This window comes from Eulemur rufifrons, chromosome 29 (assembly GCF_041146395.1).
Source record: "Eulemur rufifrons isolate Redbay chromosome 29, OSU_ERuf_1, whole genome shotgun sequence".
In the NCBI taxonomy this organism is placed as follows: Eukaryota; Metazoa; Chordata; class Mammalia; order Primates; family Lemuridae; genus Eulemur; species Eulemur rufifrons.
Window position 1 is genome coordinate 94,522,777 of NC_091011.1, and position 17,703 is coordinate 94,540,479.

General features: G+C 53.8%; 1 non-coding gene across 1 annotated transcript; it reads left to right on the plus strand.

Annotated features, from left to right (window-relative positions):
* The first annotated feature begins 15,114 nt into the window (after positions 1–15,114).
* Positions 15,115–15,186, plus strand: TRNAC-GCA (transfer RNA cysteine (anticodon GCA)). The gene has a single exon. It is a non-coding gene; the product is annotated as a tRNA-Cys (tRNA).
* The last annotated feature ends 2,517 nt before the right edge of the window (positions 15,187–17,703 follow it).

Here is a 17,703-nt window from a genome sequence, read left to right on the forward strand (position 1 = left end):
GTGATGGGTCCCCAGCTATCCTGGTAGGTTGCTGTCTTGTCTGGCACTGAGAAGTGGCCAGCATTTGGACCTGCTTCTGGGTCCCTGGGTCCTGGCTGTGCCCCTTCCTGTTGCCCTTCTGACCCCTCACAGCTTTCCCAAAGTCTTGAACAGAGTTAGGGGCAGGTGATAACGTTGCCATCATTTCTGGGGCAAGGGTAAGTATCCCACAAGTCAGCCAAGCTCCCCTGGGTTTGGGAAGAGACACCATTCTGGGCTGTGGATCCTGCCCACGTGTTTCACAAATGAGCAGTGGGCTGTCAGCTGGTGGTCAGACAGGATTATGGTGCAAGTGTAGCTGCTCAGAGCCTAACCCTCAGCTGCAAAGCTAGTCTCAGGTGTTCTGGGGATGCCTCTGGGCTAAGTATTTTGCCACGTTCTAATGCTAAATGCCCTGCACAAATACGGGTACTCTAATAGAAACACAAACCACGAATTGCTATGCGCTTGTGTGCCCCTTTTCTTTTATTATAACCTTCAGTGTGTTCGGCTCTGAGCTAAGCTTTGGGAGTTTGCCTTGCACTCAATAGGACGCATTGAAAGAACGTTCTTTACGTTGAAATAGGTAAACGGAAGCTTTGTGGTGCAGGAGCCTAGCGTACCTCAGACCGGGAGGCAGGAGCCGCGGTTGGGCCGCAGACTCTCCCAGCTCTGGGCTTCCTCTTTTGTAAAACAAAGAAGCGGCTGGGCCACGACATTAAAAGCCCTTCAGAACCGTGAAGGTGGCGGTCTCTTGCCCTAATCAGTGCTCAATAAACATGTTGGCATAAGTGAATGGTGCACGCAACTTGGTTCCTGCTCTCGGCTAGGTGAGCGGCCGTACAAGGCAGTAACAGCTGGCGACTCCGGTGGGCTTTTGCGCACGAGCTGCGGGTTCGGGGCGCCTTCCCAAGTGAAGGTAGCCCCAGCGCTGGTACTCACACCTGCAGGGCGTCCGCAAGGTACGGGTGCATGCTGCGGGGCGGGGCCTCCCGGGCAGGCCAATGGGGTGCCGTCTCCCGGCGACAGGGACCGGCCGGGCGCGGGACGTGGGCGGGGCCTCCAGGGCCAGCCAATGGGGAGCTGGTCCCGGGCTGCGGGGCGGGGCCCCGCTGGCCGCCCGGGAGCCGCCTGCCCGGCCGCGCGCGTACATTCGTGCGCCTGAGCTGACGCGGCCGCTCGGGATTAGTTTGCTCGCCCAGCGTGTCCCGAGGCCCGACGACCGCGTGAACCCAGTCCGTGGGACGAAGGCGGGGCCGGGCCGGCGCTGCCTGCGGAGAGGACCGGGCGGCCGAGTCTGCGTGGGGCCGCGCGGGGCGGCGGCGGCGACTCCCGGGTCGGGCTGGACAGCGCAGGGCCATGGCTGAGGTGGCTGCGGCTCCGGTAAGGGCGGCCCTCACAGTGGGCTTGGGGACGTGGAGCCGAGTCCTGAATCCCCCGGGAGGAGGTCCTACTCCCCAGCTCCGCTCCCCGTCCTGCCACCCCTGGAATTGGGGAGGGCTCAGCCTGGGTGGAGGGAGGACAAGGCCGCCTGAGAGCACACAGTGAGGTCCCTTCTCCATCTTTGGACCCAGTTTCCTTCTCTATAGAACAAGGCGATGGGACTTAACCACCAGATTTCTGAGGTTCCCTCCACACCTGATATCCACTGGATCAGGCTCTGTTGGGTCCAGGTGTGGGGGCAGTGGACTGTGGATGTCCTTCCTCCAGAGACTCCCCAAGGCTTTTCTGTCGGCTCCTGTCCTTTGGGCACACACTCGTGCCCCAGGTGGCCGTCTCAGAAAGACAATCTACCCCATTCTCATTCTCCTTTTCCAAGCTCAGACAGGTGCTGTCGTTTGGGGAGGGTGTATTCCCTCCAGTCTGAGTCCTCAGCTTTCCCTGGAGGAGCCAGAGCCTCGCCCCTGGCTGTGAGTGGTCTTCTAGGCCTGAGCTCTGATTCCAATCAGGATGGGTTTGTGTGCCTGCCCACTGTTTTCAAAAATTCCCCAGGAAGCCCTTCCTACTGCTGCTGAGAAGGGATCTGCATTGTTTTTTGTTTGTTTTGAGACGGGCTTGCTCTCTTGCCCAGGTGGGAGTGCGGTGGCCTGATCATAGCTCAGTGCAACCTCGAACTCCCGGGCTCAAGCGATCTGCCTGGACTACATGCGCATACACCACCACACCTGGCTGGGTCTGCATCGTAGAGGACTTTTGATTAGTGGGCTTCGGGCTTAGGCTTGACCTAGTCCATCCCTGGCCTGCTTGACAAGAACTATTGGGATGAGATTTTTGTTTGTTTCTGAAGGTAGAGGGGTCACCTCCTGGTAGCAACAGCTTTGTAGTGGTTTTAGATACATCCCAGGATGCCAGATTTGTGGCAGGGCATTGCAGGGAGCTAAGGATGTTTGCCCGTAATCTGTGGAGGTCACGTACACTTTGTACTGGGCAGAGGCTGGACTCGAGGATGGAGAGATTGTGCTGTGAGGGGAGGAAGGAAGGGGTAGGCATCTGGCAACTGGTGCCTAGTATATGTGGGGCACTTTTCTGAGTACTTTTATCAGGGAGGTCTTGGGAAACCCAGTCGCACAAAATTGGAATAATCACAGTCTTTGGTTCATAACACATTCTGATCATTGCTTCGTGGTCCTTATATTTGTTTTTAATAACATAATATGTGCTAATGTCATACACCCTGAGTGCTTTAACCATAGTTGTAGTGCATTTCATCCACACAACCACCTTAGGAGTTAGGGAAGTTATGTCCTCATAAGTGAGAAAACAGAACCTTGGAGAAGTTACGTGGCTTTACCTCCAATTACGCAGGATTGAGATGGCAGGAGAGGCATTGGGTGAAGCTCTGGTAGAGCTCCCCTTCCAGGAGTGCTCCCTTTGAACCTCAGCTGTTCCCTGCTGAGGCTTCTTGGATTTTTATTTCTGGTAATATATGGTACATTTTTCTACCTCCTGTGGGCAAGGTATTCTTTGAAATATTTCCTTGTTCTGCTGCACTTCTCTCCTTGTTCTGCTTTTGACTTTCTCGGGCCCCCATTGCCTGGCAGCTAGGACCTGGCCTTCTAGTGTGGAGACTACCCTGGGGCTGGTCCACGAGGCAGCTGGGCCATAGGGACCCAGAATCTCAGGCAGAGCAGGAAGTCACACACCAGTAGATGTCGGGGCAGAAGGGCCTTAGCCCACGGCCAGAACAGCAAGATCTTCCTCCCCTCTGAGTCCGCTAAGGGGGCTGTGCTTGCTCTAGAGGAAGGTGAGGACTGAGGTTGCTGCCTGGGTGTGTGTGGGACCTGGGGCCCCCGGCACTGTTCTGGACTGGCGGCTGCTGCTGCTGCTGGGCTGTGATCCCAGGTTGGTTTAGTAATTGGCTAAGCTAAGTGAGTGGTAGAGCTGGGATTCCACTCCATTACACTCTCTGTTCATTTGTGATAGTAGTGCTTGTTATTTCTTTTTCTGTTGCCCCCAGGGCTTGGTTCAGGATTGTTCTCACCGGGGCTCTGTGGGGTCTGGTGTGTGCTGTCTTTGACTATCAGGTGGGGTCTGTTTGGAGTCTGACCAGTGAGGTCTCTGGCACCTGGAAGAAGTCTGTATTCCAGAGGACACAGACCTTCCTGTAGCTGGGAATGACTTGGGGCTCCTCTTCTGGTGGCCGACTCACCTCCTTGTGTCTAGTCACAGGACTGGCGTATGGGTTCGGACCTCCAACAAGAGGCCCAGATGCAGTCTGCTGAGATCTCCCTTCTGGCCGTCTTGGCTGCTGTTCAGGCCGTGGAGAAGAAGATGGAGTCTCAGGCTATCCGACTTCAAAGCCTGGAGGGGCGCACGGGGACAGCTGAGAAGAAGCTGGCCGACTGCGAGAAGACGGCCGTGGAGTTCGGGAACCAGCTGGAGGGCAAGTGGGCCGTGCTGGGGACCCTGCTGCAGGAGTACGGGCTGCTGCAGAGGCGGCTGGAGAACGTGGAGAACCTGCTGCGCAACAGAAACTTCTGGGTCCTGCGGCTGCCCCCCGGGCAGCAAGGAGGAGGCCCCCATGGTACAGGAATAGGGTGTGGGTGGAGAGGACCGACATAGTGGAGGGAGCCCCTCGGCTGCTGAAGCCTGACCCCTGGGTGCTTAATGCTAGTCACCAGCTGACTTTGAAGGGCTTGAAAAATGTCAGAAGAAAATTGTGACTCTAGGAAAATGCCTGTTTTAGCAGATGGAATGAGGTTTGTTGGGAGGGATATGGCTGTGCAGCAATGGTTATACCTATTATTCTGGAATGATCTCTGAGAATAAGGACTGGCTCAAGTAGGGGAAATCACCAGAAAGTCCTTCCATGAAGTCCACACTTGGGACAGAAGATATATGTGTGACTAAGAGAGGGGAGGAGAACCCAGAAGGCTTGATCCTGAATCCCTTTAGTGGAAGGAACAAGTCATTTAACTTGGAAATGAGTTTGCCCAGTGGTTCGGATGGCAATGCCCTCTGGTTTGGAGAAGGGGAAAGAAGAGACCTGACTGGACTGGTTTTGGCTGTTCTCTGTAATGGCTGTGGGTGGCTGTGCTCGTAGGTGCCGGGGTCTCCTGAAGATGTAGCGGTGTATTGCTCAGAGCAGCGGGGGCGCGCCCCAGAGAACCAGCAGAAGGAGCTCTGCATGGATGCCATGAGGGGGGACCGCGAGGCCCTGCGCTCCCTGGGTAAGAGGCTGGCCCCAAGCCTTGGTTTTCTTTCTTTCTTCAGGTGACTTGGATGTGAGAGTGGGAAGCACGTGGCGATCATTTAATCGGCCCTCTGTCTTTAGGCCAGGTAGAAGGTGTCCTTAATTATCATTTTAGGTTTTATGAAACGAAGCAGGTTAAATGACTTGTCCAGGATCTCATGGAGAGTCAGTAGGAATTGGAATCTGGTGCTCGCTGTCCTGCCCTTCGCCAGCTCTCCCTTGCCAGCCCATTTACTTCTGGGGCGTGGGGGCCTCCCCTACTTTGTATTTGACTGCTGAGCTATACTCTGCACCCTGTGAGTTCTCAAGAAACTCTTGGTTAATTGTATGCTGCTTTTAAGGGTGCCCCAAGTCTAGAAAATGAGGGCCATCCCTGGAATGTTAGGTTCTTCAGCTAGGGGTGTGTGTGTGCTTAAGACTTGATTAGACCTGAATTTTTATAGCCACTCCCACTCCGTGCTCCCCTGCTTGCACACCTGAACTCTCCCTGCTTTGGCAGGTGAGCAGTTGGCATTTGGTCCACCCTCTCCCCTTGTCAGAGGCTGAGGTCCAGAACAAAGTGTCTTGCTTCCCTTTGCCTGGCCCCAAAGGTTCCTCTTCCACAAGAGGGTACCATTGTGCTGCGGGGAGGTGGGGTGAGGGAGGCTGGTTGGTCTTGGGGGGCAGGGGTGAGCACATCGAAGGGAGGGCAGCAGGAAGCCTGAGAGCTGACGACCGTGTGTAACTACATCCCCTTCTTGGGCCTCCATTTCCCCATCTGTCATATGAGGTGGCTGGACAGGTTGACTGGCCTCTTATTTGTGTAGTCAGTGGGACCCTTCCTCCTGGCCTTGTCACTCTTACTTCTGGCTTGAGAGGACTGGGAGGCCTTGCCCCATCCCACACTCTGCCCCTAACATACACCTTGAAGGGCAGTGGGTCCTGTTTCAAGCCTGGCAAGATACCCGCTCTTTTCTGGGCCTGTGGAGGAGAGCCTTGTCACTGCCCTTTTCTCCCCACAGGCTGTGCCGCCACCAAGCCAGAGCTCCTGACCGCAGTGGCGAGGGGAGAGGAGGCAGGCAGCCACAGCCTGCCCAGTGCAGGGGGCCAGGGCTCTGGCACTGGTGAGTCTCTCAGGGTGGGGTGGGACAGGGCCTTCCCCACCTTCACCTGGTATGGGCATATGGTGTCAGGGGTCCCCTGATGTCAGGGCCAGACCCAGGTTCTGACACCCAGGGAATGCCTAAGCCACTTCCCGCACTCTGTGTCCCTGTGGAGCCATCACTATGGCCTGAGACTACTGTGGGACTTGTGAGGAAGGGCAGAGCAGATACTGAGGAACCCGAGATTGAGAAAGGCTATCGTGGGGTGTGCAGAATCCTGCGAGGTGGGGTGGGCTGGAGGGCAGCCTCCTCCTGGAGACCTGCCCTGCACCTGCACGCTCAGGGCCTCACTGCAGGTCCTGCTCCTCGAGGCAGGGGACTGTGTCTTGCTGTAACGGCCCTGCCCAGCCCCTGCACGAACTAGGGTAGTGAGTCATGAACAGTGAGTGAACGATGAACCAGAATAGGAGTGCAGTTGTCTTTCAAATAGCAGTGTTGAATCAGAATGCAATTTTCAAAGCTTTTTTTCCTAAGTTGAGGAACACTTTATTCAAATGGCACCTGGAAATACATAACAGATGGGACAATGGGACCTCTCTTGTTGAAGCAGAGGACAGGAACCCTGGAGCCCTGTTTGCTCGGACAAAATGGATTATGCCATGACACTGCTTCTTAATTCCCAGATTTTTACATTTTATTTGGGGAGATAGGTTCCCCTTTGAAGCAAGCTCTTTAGGTAAATTAAGTCACAGCAAGCCCGGAGAAGGAGGTGGGTGTTTACAAGGGTTTTGAATGGCTGACATGTAGGAGTGAGGCTAAAAGTAGCATTTTCAGGCACCTGCAGGGCACCAGGACCCAGGGAAGGGACAGTGAGTAAAGGAGCTGTGCGAGGCAGGATGAAGGTGGCAGCCCGAGCGAGTGTGCTGAGCCTGCCAGGAAGCAGGGGACTCGGGCTCTGTGGTTTCACTGAGCACTGTCACCGCAGGGACCTGGGCAGGGCTTCCTCCCCTGTGGTACGAGGAGGGGCGCTGGGTCCCTTCAGCAGGTCTGGGTAGGACTGGCTCAGAGGCTGTGGCCAGCACCATGGTCCCCAGGGCTGCAGTAGCTCTGGGTAGATGCAAAGCAGGCAGGGCCTGGCCGAGGTGCCCCTGGGCCAGAGGCCACCCCCAGCCTGGGTTAGCTCTGCCAGGGAGCCAGGGCAGCTCCCAAATGCAACTTGAGCAAAGCCCCAAGCACATGGAGGAATAAGGTGTGCTCGGGGGTTTGCCCTGGGGTCTGGGTAGTCCTTGCTGTTTTCGCAGTTCCTTCCGTGTCTTCCACCCTCTCTATAACATCTCCAGACTTATCAGGAGGAGTTTTTCCTCCCTTACCCCCGAGACTAGGCCTCTCTCTCAGGGGCTCCTTCCTCTGCTGCAGACCTGTGGGCCTCAGTATGGGTGTAGGCTGGGTGTTTCCACAGGTGCCTTCCTCCTGCCAGAATTCTAGGAACGGTGTAAATGGGGTCTTCATTCAGTAGGTCTGGGCATTGCACTTTCAGCACGTTCCTCAGGTGATTCTGGTGCGTCAGAGTTTGAGAACCAAGGCTGTGCGATCCTTCTGAACAGGGACTGACCAGCCTCTAACCTTTGAAAGTGTCTGTTTTGATTATGCAGATACAGTCTCTCAGGAACACACTCTCGCCAAGCAGTGCAGAGGTCACGGATACAGCTAAAGGCTCTCTCTACTGGCCACCTGCGCGACCCTGGTCCCCTCCCCGGGGCAGCCACTATTACCATTTTGCTGTGTAAAAGCAAAGACTGAGATGGGAGCCCCATGACATCTGATGCCCCCAGGGCCTTCTACTCTCCCCCTAGGAACAGGCCAGCTGGCCTCACCCGCAGGAACCACCACTCAACGCCTACGCCCAGGTGAGGCTCAGTGGGCAGGGCTGCAGGCTACGTGCCTGGGCCTTGGGAACCGTGGGGGCCCCTGGGGAGCCTCCCATGTTGTCTTTCTGGTCCTGTGTGTTTGCTGTGCTGTGTCCTCCTATACTGCTCCACGAAATAATTCTTTTCTTCCTGAAACTGTGTCCTAGCTTCATTTTATGAACTTGTCTGTAGGCAGTGCGGTCTGGGCAGGGACTCACGGGTGCCTAAGACACCGTGTTCTCCCTTCAAGGAGCTTGCAGTTAGGAGGAGGGAGGACACCAGCGTGGTTATCAACAGTGTAAAATAAGAGGAGGAAACAACTGTTGCCAGAGCCAGAGAGCCCTTTGAGAATCCAGTGAAAATAATGGCCAGTATCGTAAGAAAAACCACGTATATTTACCACATGGGTACAGCTGAAGGCGCTCTGTAGTTACACTGTGGTAGAAGGGATATCTCAGTGGCCACGTGTGGCCCAGATGAAGGTGCTGCTGGGTGAACATCACCGTCTGGGCTTGGGAAGCTCCATGAGAGGGGAGGCCGGAGGCACTCTGGAGGGGACCCTGGAGCCGGGGCTCAGAGGTGGGTTGGGTTGGCATTAGGTAGAATAGCACAGGGTGGGACCCTGGCAGAAGGCAAGCAGGAGATCAAGTAGGCCGGTCCAGAGCTAGGGTCTTCAGTGACAGGCTCACGCTGAGTCCCTCTGTGTCCCTTCCCAGCAGAGTCCTGGCTGGTCAGCAAAGAGAAGAGTCTGGAGGAAGAATCCAAGGCGTGGGAGCCAGCCTGGGTAGCCGAAGGGGAACCTGGCAAGGAAGGCTTAGAGGGGACCACCTGCAGGGATCCACCTCCTGTCCCCAGGGAGAGAGAAGTGGCTTCCATCCCTCCAAGCCCCCAGAACCTGGCTGTACCAGATGCTGCAGGCATGGGGCGGTGCCCACCCTGCGCCAAGTGTGGCCAGAGCTTGCGCTGGAAGGAGCACCATGGCCCCCAGCCCTTTGCGTGTGCCCACTGTTCCCAAAGCTTCGCACAGCGGGCCACCCTCGCCAGCCATCACTGTGCGCATCTACACCTGCAGCCGTGCGGCAAGAGTTTCATGCACCCGTCGACGCTTACCGCCCACTACCGCACACACACCGGGCAGAGGCCCTTCCAGTGCACACAGTGCGACAAGCGCTTCACGCGCTGGGCCAACCTGACTGTGCACCAGAGCACGCACTCAGGTGAGCGTGGCTTCCAGTGCTCCCACTGTGGCAAGCGCTGCGTGCAGAAGCCCAGCTTCTTGCGGCACCTGCGCTGCCACTGGCAGGAGAAGGGTTATCCCTGTGACCAGTGTGGTGAGAGCTTCACCTGTCCCTCCTGGCTTGTGCGCCACCAGGGCAGCCAACCCTCTCCACCCCATGCCATGTGTGAGAGGGGCTCCCCAACTGGGGAGCCCAGCCACCGCCTCAAGGGTGCAGTATGGGGGAAGGCCCCCAGTGACCCTTCTGCTGTGCCCAGATTTGAGACTGCCAAGACTGAGCTGGGTCTCGGAGAGAGCCCTGGGGACAGGCAGCTGAGTGGTGGTGATCAGGAAAGTCTGCCGGGGTCCCTGCACAGTTCTCCCTGTCGTGTGAAGATGGAGAATGCAGGGTAGCACCCAGAGAACTCCCTGAAGGGGCCACTAAGGGTGCAGGGGCGATGGGTGCTCCTTGAATCCAAGCAGCCTCTCCTAAGGGCACTCCTTGGCCAGGTCAGAGTCTCCTGTGCTGTCATCTGGGCTTCCCAGGGGAGGGCTGCTGTCCCATGGACTGTGAGGTGGGCAGAGTGCTCACAGGTGTCTTGCTGCAGGGAGGCGGAGCCCAGGGTGAGACCTGAGCCTCACTGGAGGGGACTGCCAGGGTGTGGGTTGGGGTGGCAGGGAGTGGCTTGCTGTCCTTGTTCCATTAGGGGAGTGACTTTTGGAGACGCTGGTTAGGAGATGGTGATTGCTTAGTGCCTACAGGGGGAGCCAGGGCTTGTGTACCCTGAACCGTGCTGCTTGGTTTCCTGGATGCGACCTGTGCAAACTCTAAAGTGCTTCCCCAGGTGGGCAGTAGTGCTGGGAGGCCAGGCTATACTCTGCCTCCTGTTTAATAGGCTGAGCCCAAGTGTCCCTCAGGTGTGAATCCAAGAGGCTTGGTAAGCTGTCACAAGATTCACGGGAACTTTCTGTAACTTCAACACCCCCAGGCCCCCACCCCGCCACCCAGTTACCTGGGAAAGGCAACTTTGTGGGCCACGTTGTCACAGAAGGGCTTGGGCTGGCGGTAGCCTGGTGCTCCTTACTGGCCCTCTTGGCCACCATAGGCCCTGTCCAGTTGGTGTCAGATTTTCCTTCAAGCCCTTGCTGTAGCAAGCAGGCAAAGGGGCCTTTCTGAAGATCCAACCTGTGCTGGCCACTAGGGGTACAAAGAAAACCAAGGCCTGCTCCCTAGCTATGGGGCTGTAAGGGGTGGCCGCCATCAATGGTGGCATGAGGGGAGCACACAGAAGTGCCAGCAGATGGCACAGGCTCCAGTAAATGTTGCAGAAGCACCTAAACGTTGAAAGGAAGCGGGGAGAGAAACCTGGACGTGGTCTGCCAGCAGCTGAAAAGTCCCCCGGAGACCCTGGTGGCCTCTGCCACCATCTGAGCAACTTAGGCCAATAACTTGGGCTTTTCAGATTGGCCCTTGCGGATGGCTGGGACCCTGCCATTTTGCTAAGCTGAATTCCTCCTCAGCTACTGGAGATCTAGCTGTGACCCCGACTTCCCCAGATCCCTAGGAGTTCAGAGCCCCCGCTGCCAGGTAAGCCCCGTCTCCCCCCGCCCCTCACCTGAGTACTTGACACTGTGCCTGTGGTTTCCGAGGACTAGTTCGGGAGGAGCTGGTGCTGTCTACACCGTCTTCCTCACTGGAGGGCACAAAGCAGCTGTTAGTGAACCCTGGAGAGCTGCGTCCGGCCCGGCGCAGCGACTCTGGCGCTGTCTCCCAGCTCTCGCTGTGTCTCGAGTAGGTTTTTGATGGAAGCTCTCTGATTTGCCATAATAACTTCAAATCTCTGTAAATAAGAAAATATTTATGAGGAATTGTAAATTTCCCCTCTCCTCCTCCTTACTCTGTGATTATTCTTATTCGTGATGCGGTAACAATATTTAACTCTAGGCTCCAGTGATTGGTGGTGAATTACAGTTATTTTCAATTACGCTTTCATTTGGAAGTTCTAAAAAAAAGTGCTAGAAGGACAGAAGTCCAGGACAGGGTTCCAAAGAAGGGCGGAGTCCAGGTGGGCCTGGAGGGCAGGTCCCTGAGCGTCCATCCCTGTGTTTGTGGAATGAATGAATAAAAATGTTAACATTTATCTACCACTTCCTACCTTGAGGAATAGTTATATACTTACTGTATTTCACATTGAACCTGAGATCCATCGATTATAAGACATACCTTTATTTTCTGTTTCACTAAACAAGGAAAAAATGTGTCCATTTCACTATGGCTGTTCTCAGTGCAGGCTAGTAAGTGCATCCCAACTGTAGACATGTTCCCAAATTGGGGAAAATATGTGTGTGGTGGGCATCCTTTTAAGAAGTGATAACTAGCCAGGTGGCTGACAAGTTAGCCAATGGTTACTATTCTTGATAATGTCAGATCAAAAGATCATTTTTAGACAAAGGTCCTAGAAATGTGAAACTGAGCCAAGAACTGCGATGGGCCCTATCAGATGGACTGGCAATAATTAGGATCCCAGATTGCTCTTGAATTTGACCTGGATCTCACTCTGTCACCTGGGCTAGAGTTCAGTGGTGTCAGCATAGGTCACTGCAACCTCAAATTCCTGGGCTCAAGTGATACTCCTGCCTCAGCCTCTCAAGTAGCTGGGCCTATAAAGGCATGCTACCATGCCCAGCTAATTTTTCTACTTTTTGTAGAGATTGGGTCTCGCTGTGTTGCCCAGGCTGGTCTCGAACTCCTGGCCTCAAGCGATCCTCGTGCCTCAGCCTCCCAAAGTGCTGGGATTACAGGCCTGAGCCACCAAGCCTAGCCTCTGAACATTTTTTCTGAAAAGGGCCAGATTATATGTATTTGCTATCTTACAGGCCAGTCTATTGCAACCACTCAGCTCTGCCCTTGCTACAGGAAAGCAGCCATAGGTCGTAAAGAAACCAGAGTGGCCGTGTTCCAGGGAAGCTTTATTCACGGGCACTGAAGTTAGAATTTCATATAATTTTTACATGCCACAAAATGTTTTTCTAAAGTACGGCTAATATTTATGGAGCACTCTCTGCCATTTTTTTTAAAAAACAATTGTCTCATTCACTTTTCCTCAAATCTATGAGCTCCCATCTTCTTTTTCTCACCCAGGCATTTAGAAATAGCAAACCCATTCTTCGCCCAGAGAGCTGTACCCCGTGGCAGGCAGTAGTTAGCTGACGCCTGCTCTAAAGTTTCTCATTTCATCCTCACAACTGTGGGGCCTTTTATCATCCCCAGGAGCAGACGGTGAAGCAGAGCCTAGACAGGCTAGAGAGAAGGGGCTCAGCTGGCACACTGGGGGGTGCGGCCACACTCAGCCCTCACGGCGGCCCCTCCCCCCCTTCCCAGAGCTGCAGCCGCCTCCTCACTCCTTCCCTTCCTGCAGGTGCGAGGAGGTGAGCAGGACCTAAGAGGGCCCGGCCACCCCCAGCCTCACCTGTAAGGAGCCGGGTCGTGTGTGGAGCCTTCGCGGAGCACTCCTGACCGCCAGGCCTGGGCACTTCTCTCCTTCGCCACACGCTGTGGAGGCGGTTAGGTTTGTTCCAGGTGGGAGCCCGACAACTATGTATAGGATGGAATGCGATTAATCTACCAGCCAGCATTCCTCCCCCCACCACAGAGACGAAGTCTGTCCCTCCCTCCCTCTCCTGGTAAGGACACCGCCGGAGCTGAAGGATGGACGTGACTGGGGTAGGGGTCCTAGGAGCTGGTTGTTTGCAAAAGAATTTGTTACAGCCGGCTGTTCTGACCCACTTATTTACTCCCCCGGAAAAACCCTCCGCTCTCCCTTTCCTGGGGTGGACGCTTTTTCAGCCTGCACCCAGATGCTCAAAATAAACAGCATTTTGCTACACACACATGAGGCTTCGTGTGTCTCTCGGCTCCGGACCTAACAGAGGCCACTTATTTTCTCCTGATCTGGGTTGAATATTCCCTTCCCTTCTCTTACTCAGCCTTCCCCCTTCCTTGAGGAGCAAAGGTCTCCAGGGAAAGCTATTTCATGGCCAGAGAGGCCACAGTCCCAGCAATCCAGGGACCCCCACATCTGAGCAGCTCAGCAAAGCTGGTCCTTAGCAGCCTGGAGGTGCTCGGAAGGGCCACTTCACTGCTCCCCCCGCAGGCCACGTCCCTGCCCTGGACACAGAGACCAAGTGACCCCCTGCAGGGGGACAGTAGGGTTGCCATACACAATGCCATGAACTGGGTGGCTTGAAACAACAGAAGTTTATTCTCTCACAGTTCTGGAGGCCAGAAGTCAGAAATCAAGTGCTGGTGGAACCTACTTCCTCCGAGACTTTGGGTAGGACCCTTCCTCGCCTTTTCCTAGCTTCAGGTGGTAGCTTCAGTCCGTGGTGCTCTTGGCATGCGGTCGGAGCTCTAATCTCCACCTCCGTCCTCACGTAACATTCTTTGTGTGTGCGTGTCTATGTGTCTTCTCTTCCTATGAGGACACCCATCATGTTGGCTTAGGCCCCTCCTTAATGACCTCGTCTTGAATTGACGCTGCTTCCAAGTAAGGTCACAGTCACAGGTACCAGAGGTTAGGGGCTTCATCATATCTTTTTAGGCGACACAATTCAACCCTAACAGGGACTTTTCCTCTGGGCGAACACGCACAGTGAAGATTCCCCTCGCCCCCAAGTACCGGAGCGCGTGGGGTGTGGTGTGAATGAAACAGGAGGACATTCACGTGCAAAAGCCAGAATAGGGAGAAGCCGTCTGGACGTGAACCCGGACTTCTCCACCCAAGATCCAGTGCCCTACGCTCCAGCCCCAACACACTGACAGGTGACTGTCCCTTTTCTCCAGTGGAGTCACACTCAGGGATCATACTGCTTATTAGTTCTGCAGGGGCCCTTGGGCCTCAACACCTCCTCTCCGGGCTCCTGTCCCACGGCGCCGTGCGCAGCAGCCATCCTCAAACCTGGTCAAGGCTGCACTTGATTCCTTTGCTCCTGCTGCCATGTTCACCTGGATTCCTTCCCACCGCCTTGTTTACTAAGTAAGCGCCTCAGAGCGCAAGACCCAGTCCAAATAGGGAACATGCCGTTGCTTCAGCCTCAGTCCTGCGTATAATTCTCGCTGCTCTTCCATGTTCCAGAGTAGTTGCCATGTGTTGCCAGGTCAGGCAGCTCCATGAAGCTGAGCTCAGGAACTGTGGGGTCGTTAGACTCAGGCACGCAACAGGCACCTAAGGCCCGACTACATCTCAGAGAGAACCAGCTCTCCAGGAACAGAAAAAACAAGAAAGACGTCCTGGGCCTACCTACTAATTACTTCACAACAATCACTATTTTTCTCTTCGTCTCCATAAAAGCAACAAAACACCTGGCCTTGCTACTGGCATCTCCCTTCTCTTTTTTGGGATGCCACGCTGTCTCTCTGCTCCCCCTCCTCTCTCTCTCTCTCTCTCTGTCCTTCTAAAGGATAAAGTAAATTTTACTTTTATATATCTGAATCTCTGTGTGAAAAATCTTTCTCCACCTGGGACGTGAACACCTACTCGCCTTTCCGCCCAACAGTAACTATCACGGAATCTGATGGCCCCGGGCAGCCGAGCAGCAGGTTGCCAAGTCTTCCTTAACACGGGAGACTCCACCGAGAAGACCGAGAGCTGCAGCGATGGCCCCTGTGGCCATGTCTTGGCTACCTGTGACTTCTTTGGCAGAACCACCTTTCTTCCACATACTATAGACATAGATTCTGAGTGGGAGCAGATATATTCTTACAAGACCTTGCTTCTGAAATGGTTATACCACTCATGTGCCCTACCCCCTGGTCACAGTGGTTGGTCATGGATAGGCACAGACCTCAAGCCAAACCAAGTAGAGTCCTCCCTTAGGATTTTTCAGACTTCTCTCCAGCAACCAAAGTGTGGAGATGCGAACCCACACATTTTGCAGGCAGGGTGTCAGTTGCGTGGAGAGACTGGTCTGAGACATTAAATCTGACTTAAGAGGGAACCAAAGAAGAAAGCTGGAGGGAGAAAGTCCTGATAGTATCTGAGCTCCTGGAAGTCAGCTGCTTCTCTGTTTACATTGCTGCGACTCAATACATTCCTTCTTTTATTTTCTATCAGTTGAAACTTGATCTCTGCCATTTACCGTGTAATACAACATGATTCTAAAGGAGAAATGCTATTAGTAAGAAGCAGAATGCCAGCAGGGGGTATAGCTCAGTGGTAGAGCATTTGACTGCAGATCAAGAGGTCCCCAGTTCAAGTCTGGGTGCCCCCTTGCTTTCTTTACTCCTAGAATCTTTGGAGCTCATCTTTTGGGAGATAGTATTTGGGGAAAAAAAGGTGGTGAGAAAGGAGAAATACTGAAAGAGTATTAAGGAGCTGGAGAAATGGGTAGTGGGTAACCAGAATCAACAGCTGTTCACCAGAGGGAGTGATGTGATCAGAATGAAACTTAAAACAAAACAAAACCTTGTTTGGCCCCGCAGTGTTTGGGCTGGAGGAGGACAAGGCAGGAAGAGATGCTAGACAATTGTAAGGAAGATGTGATGAGTGGAGCTGGGCTGAGCATCGCACCTTCTCAACCATCTCCCTCACCTGGAGGTCTAGTCCCCCAGCCTTGCAACCTTCCCTTTCCCTTTCCCTTTCTCCATGCTGTGGACAAAGACATCAACAAGAAAATATTTTCTTTGTTGGCCTGCACAGAATGAACGCCCAAGCCCCAAGGAGCCCTTAGCCTTGTGAGCAGAGACCTCTTCTGGAGGTCTGAGAGTAGGAAGGCGATGACATTGCCCTTTGGCAGATACATCTGCAGCAGGATATTTCTCCGGACTGTGACTTCCTTGGGTGCCAAGATGAAGTCGTCATCAGCTAGGGGTCCCCAGAACATGGCACAGATTGAAACACGCTAGCGGCTCAATAATTGTCTGTTGAATGCATGAACCAGCCATGACCCCTCTTCATCCCGTCCTCCTCCTCCTCCTCGTGTGACCTCCACAGTCACACACGTTCTCCCTTCTTCCACAGGCCCCTCCCCTCTCTTCTCCAGGTCCAGCTGGGACATGAAAGCCCTTCTAGAAGCAGCCAGGGAGACGGGGGCACGTGGGATTTGCGTAGCCTAGTTTGTCAGCACCAGGCTCTGAGGACTAAAAGGACTAAAAGCTTATAGAAAGACACCAAACTTTTAAAGCAGATACTTGGAATTTTTGATTTTCGGCTCCACTGCCTGGCCTGAGTCCTGTCCTTTGTTCTGCACTAAATTCAAAGGAGCTTCCCCGTTTCCTGCTTTGAGGAGGAGGGACCACTTAGCACAGCTGTTCATATAGGATTTACAAGCCAGGTATTCACTTGGTCCATGCCCACAACTGAGCAGGGGGACATTGCTGGGGGAAAAAAATCACACACCTGTGTTGACTGTAGTCACCTGTGACCCGACTCTCCAATCAGCGTCTAACACCGCTGGGCAGGCCGCCTGGGCTGTACAATGCGCTTGCATTCTTACTTTCTGCGATGGCTGTTTCACCTCATTTGTGCTCCTCTCAAATCCTTAACACTCCCTACCCTCCCTGTTTCTGATTGTGGGAGATATACTCGAGACTTGTCAGGGTCAAAATGGAGTCCATTTGTGTTAGAAACCCTGAGAAATGGAGCCAGGGAACGCCGTGAAGGGAGGGTTCTCACACAAGTATGCCTGATAGCAAGAGGTGTCACAAAAGACTGCAAAAACCACAACCTTGCACAAAGGCCGTCACAACCTTACACACACACAAAACACTTCTGCAAGGACAGCTGCTTGGCAATTGCCTGTCCAAGCTTGGACTGGCACCACCCTTGGTATTGATCCTTGTAGCCAAGGATAATTATCTTTCAAAACAATCATGTAATCCTCCCACTTTTCTTTTAAAAAACCTTTGTCTTCTTTTATCTCCCTGACTATGCACATGGTTTACTACAGCACGTGTATTCCCATTGCAATGCCTATTCCTGAATAAACATCATTTTCTTTTAGAGTCTCTGTGGTTGACAAATATCTTGAATATTAAGAAAATTGAGGCAATCAGATGAGAACCATCTCCACTTTTCTTCCACCGAGTCCAACCGACCAGTCTCCATCTGCATTCACACGCTCTTCCTGCCTGTTAGGAGGAAGTGTGTCCGTTCTTGCCCAAGGTCACCCTATCACTTGTGAATTACAGTCCACCTCTTGCCTTCTCGAGGCTCCACTGTGATGATGTCTTCACTCTCTCGCATCATTTTCTCCCTTCATACTGATCATCATCATAGGCACACAAACATGCCTTAACAGTCATTGCCCATCTTAAAAAGTTTCTGATGATCCCATGAACCACCCTTCCAGTTCCTGCTCATTTCTTTCTGCTCCTTTTTCCTGGAAAAATGACTCAAAACAATTGTGTGTAATCACTGACTCCACATCCTCACCTCCTGTTCCAATCCAGCTTTCATTTTACTCATCCACGCAAGCAGCCTTCATCAGGCTCATCAGCGACCTACACTTGGTGGATATTTTGGTGTGTCAGGCGCAGGGAGCCAGAGGGGAAGCCGGGGGAAGGGGCTCCGCATGCCAGGCTTAGATAACAAGTGCAGTTTCAGTCTGGAAGGGTCTGGTTGGGAGATGTGCAATGTGGAGTGTAGAAAGGTCTTTGAGGCCAGGGGAAGCATCTGGAACTGGGCTAGGAAGACAGAGGAAGTTCACATTTGTGAAGACCTCTTACCTTGATACGCCTTGACTCACACTACTCTGCTAAGGTTGGACATTAGGTTGTTCCAATTCTTT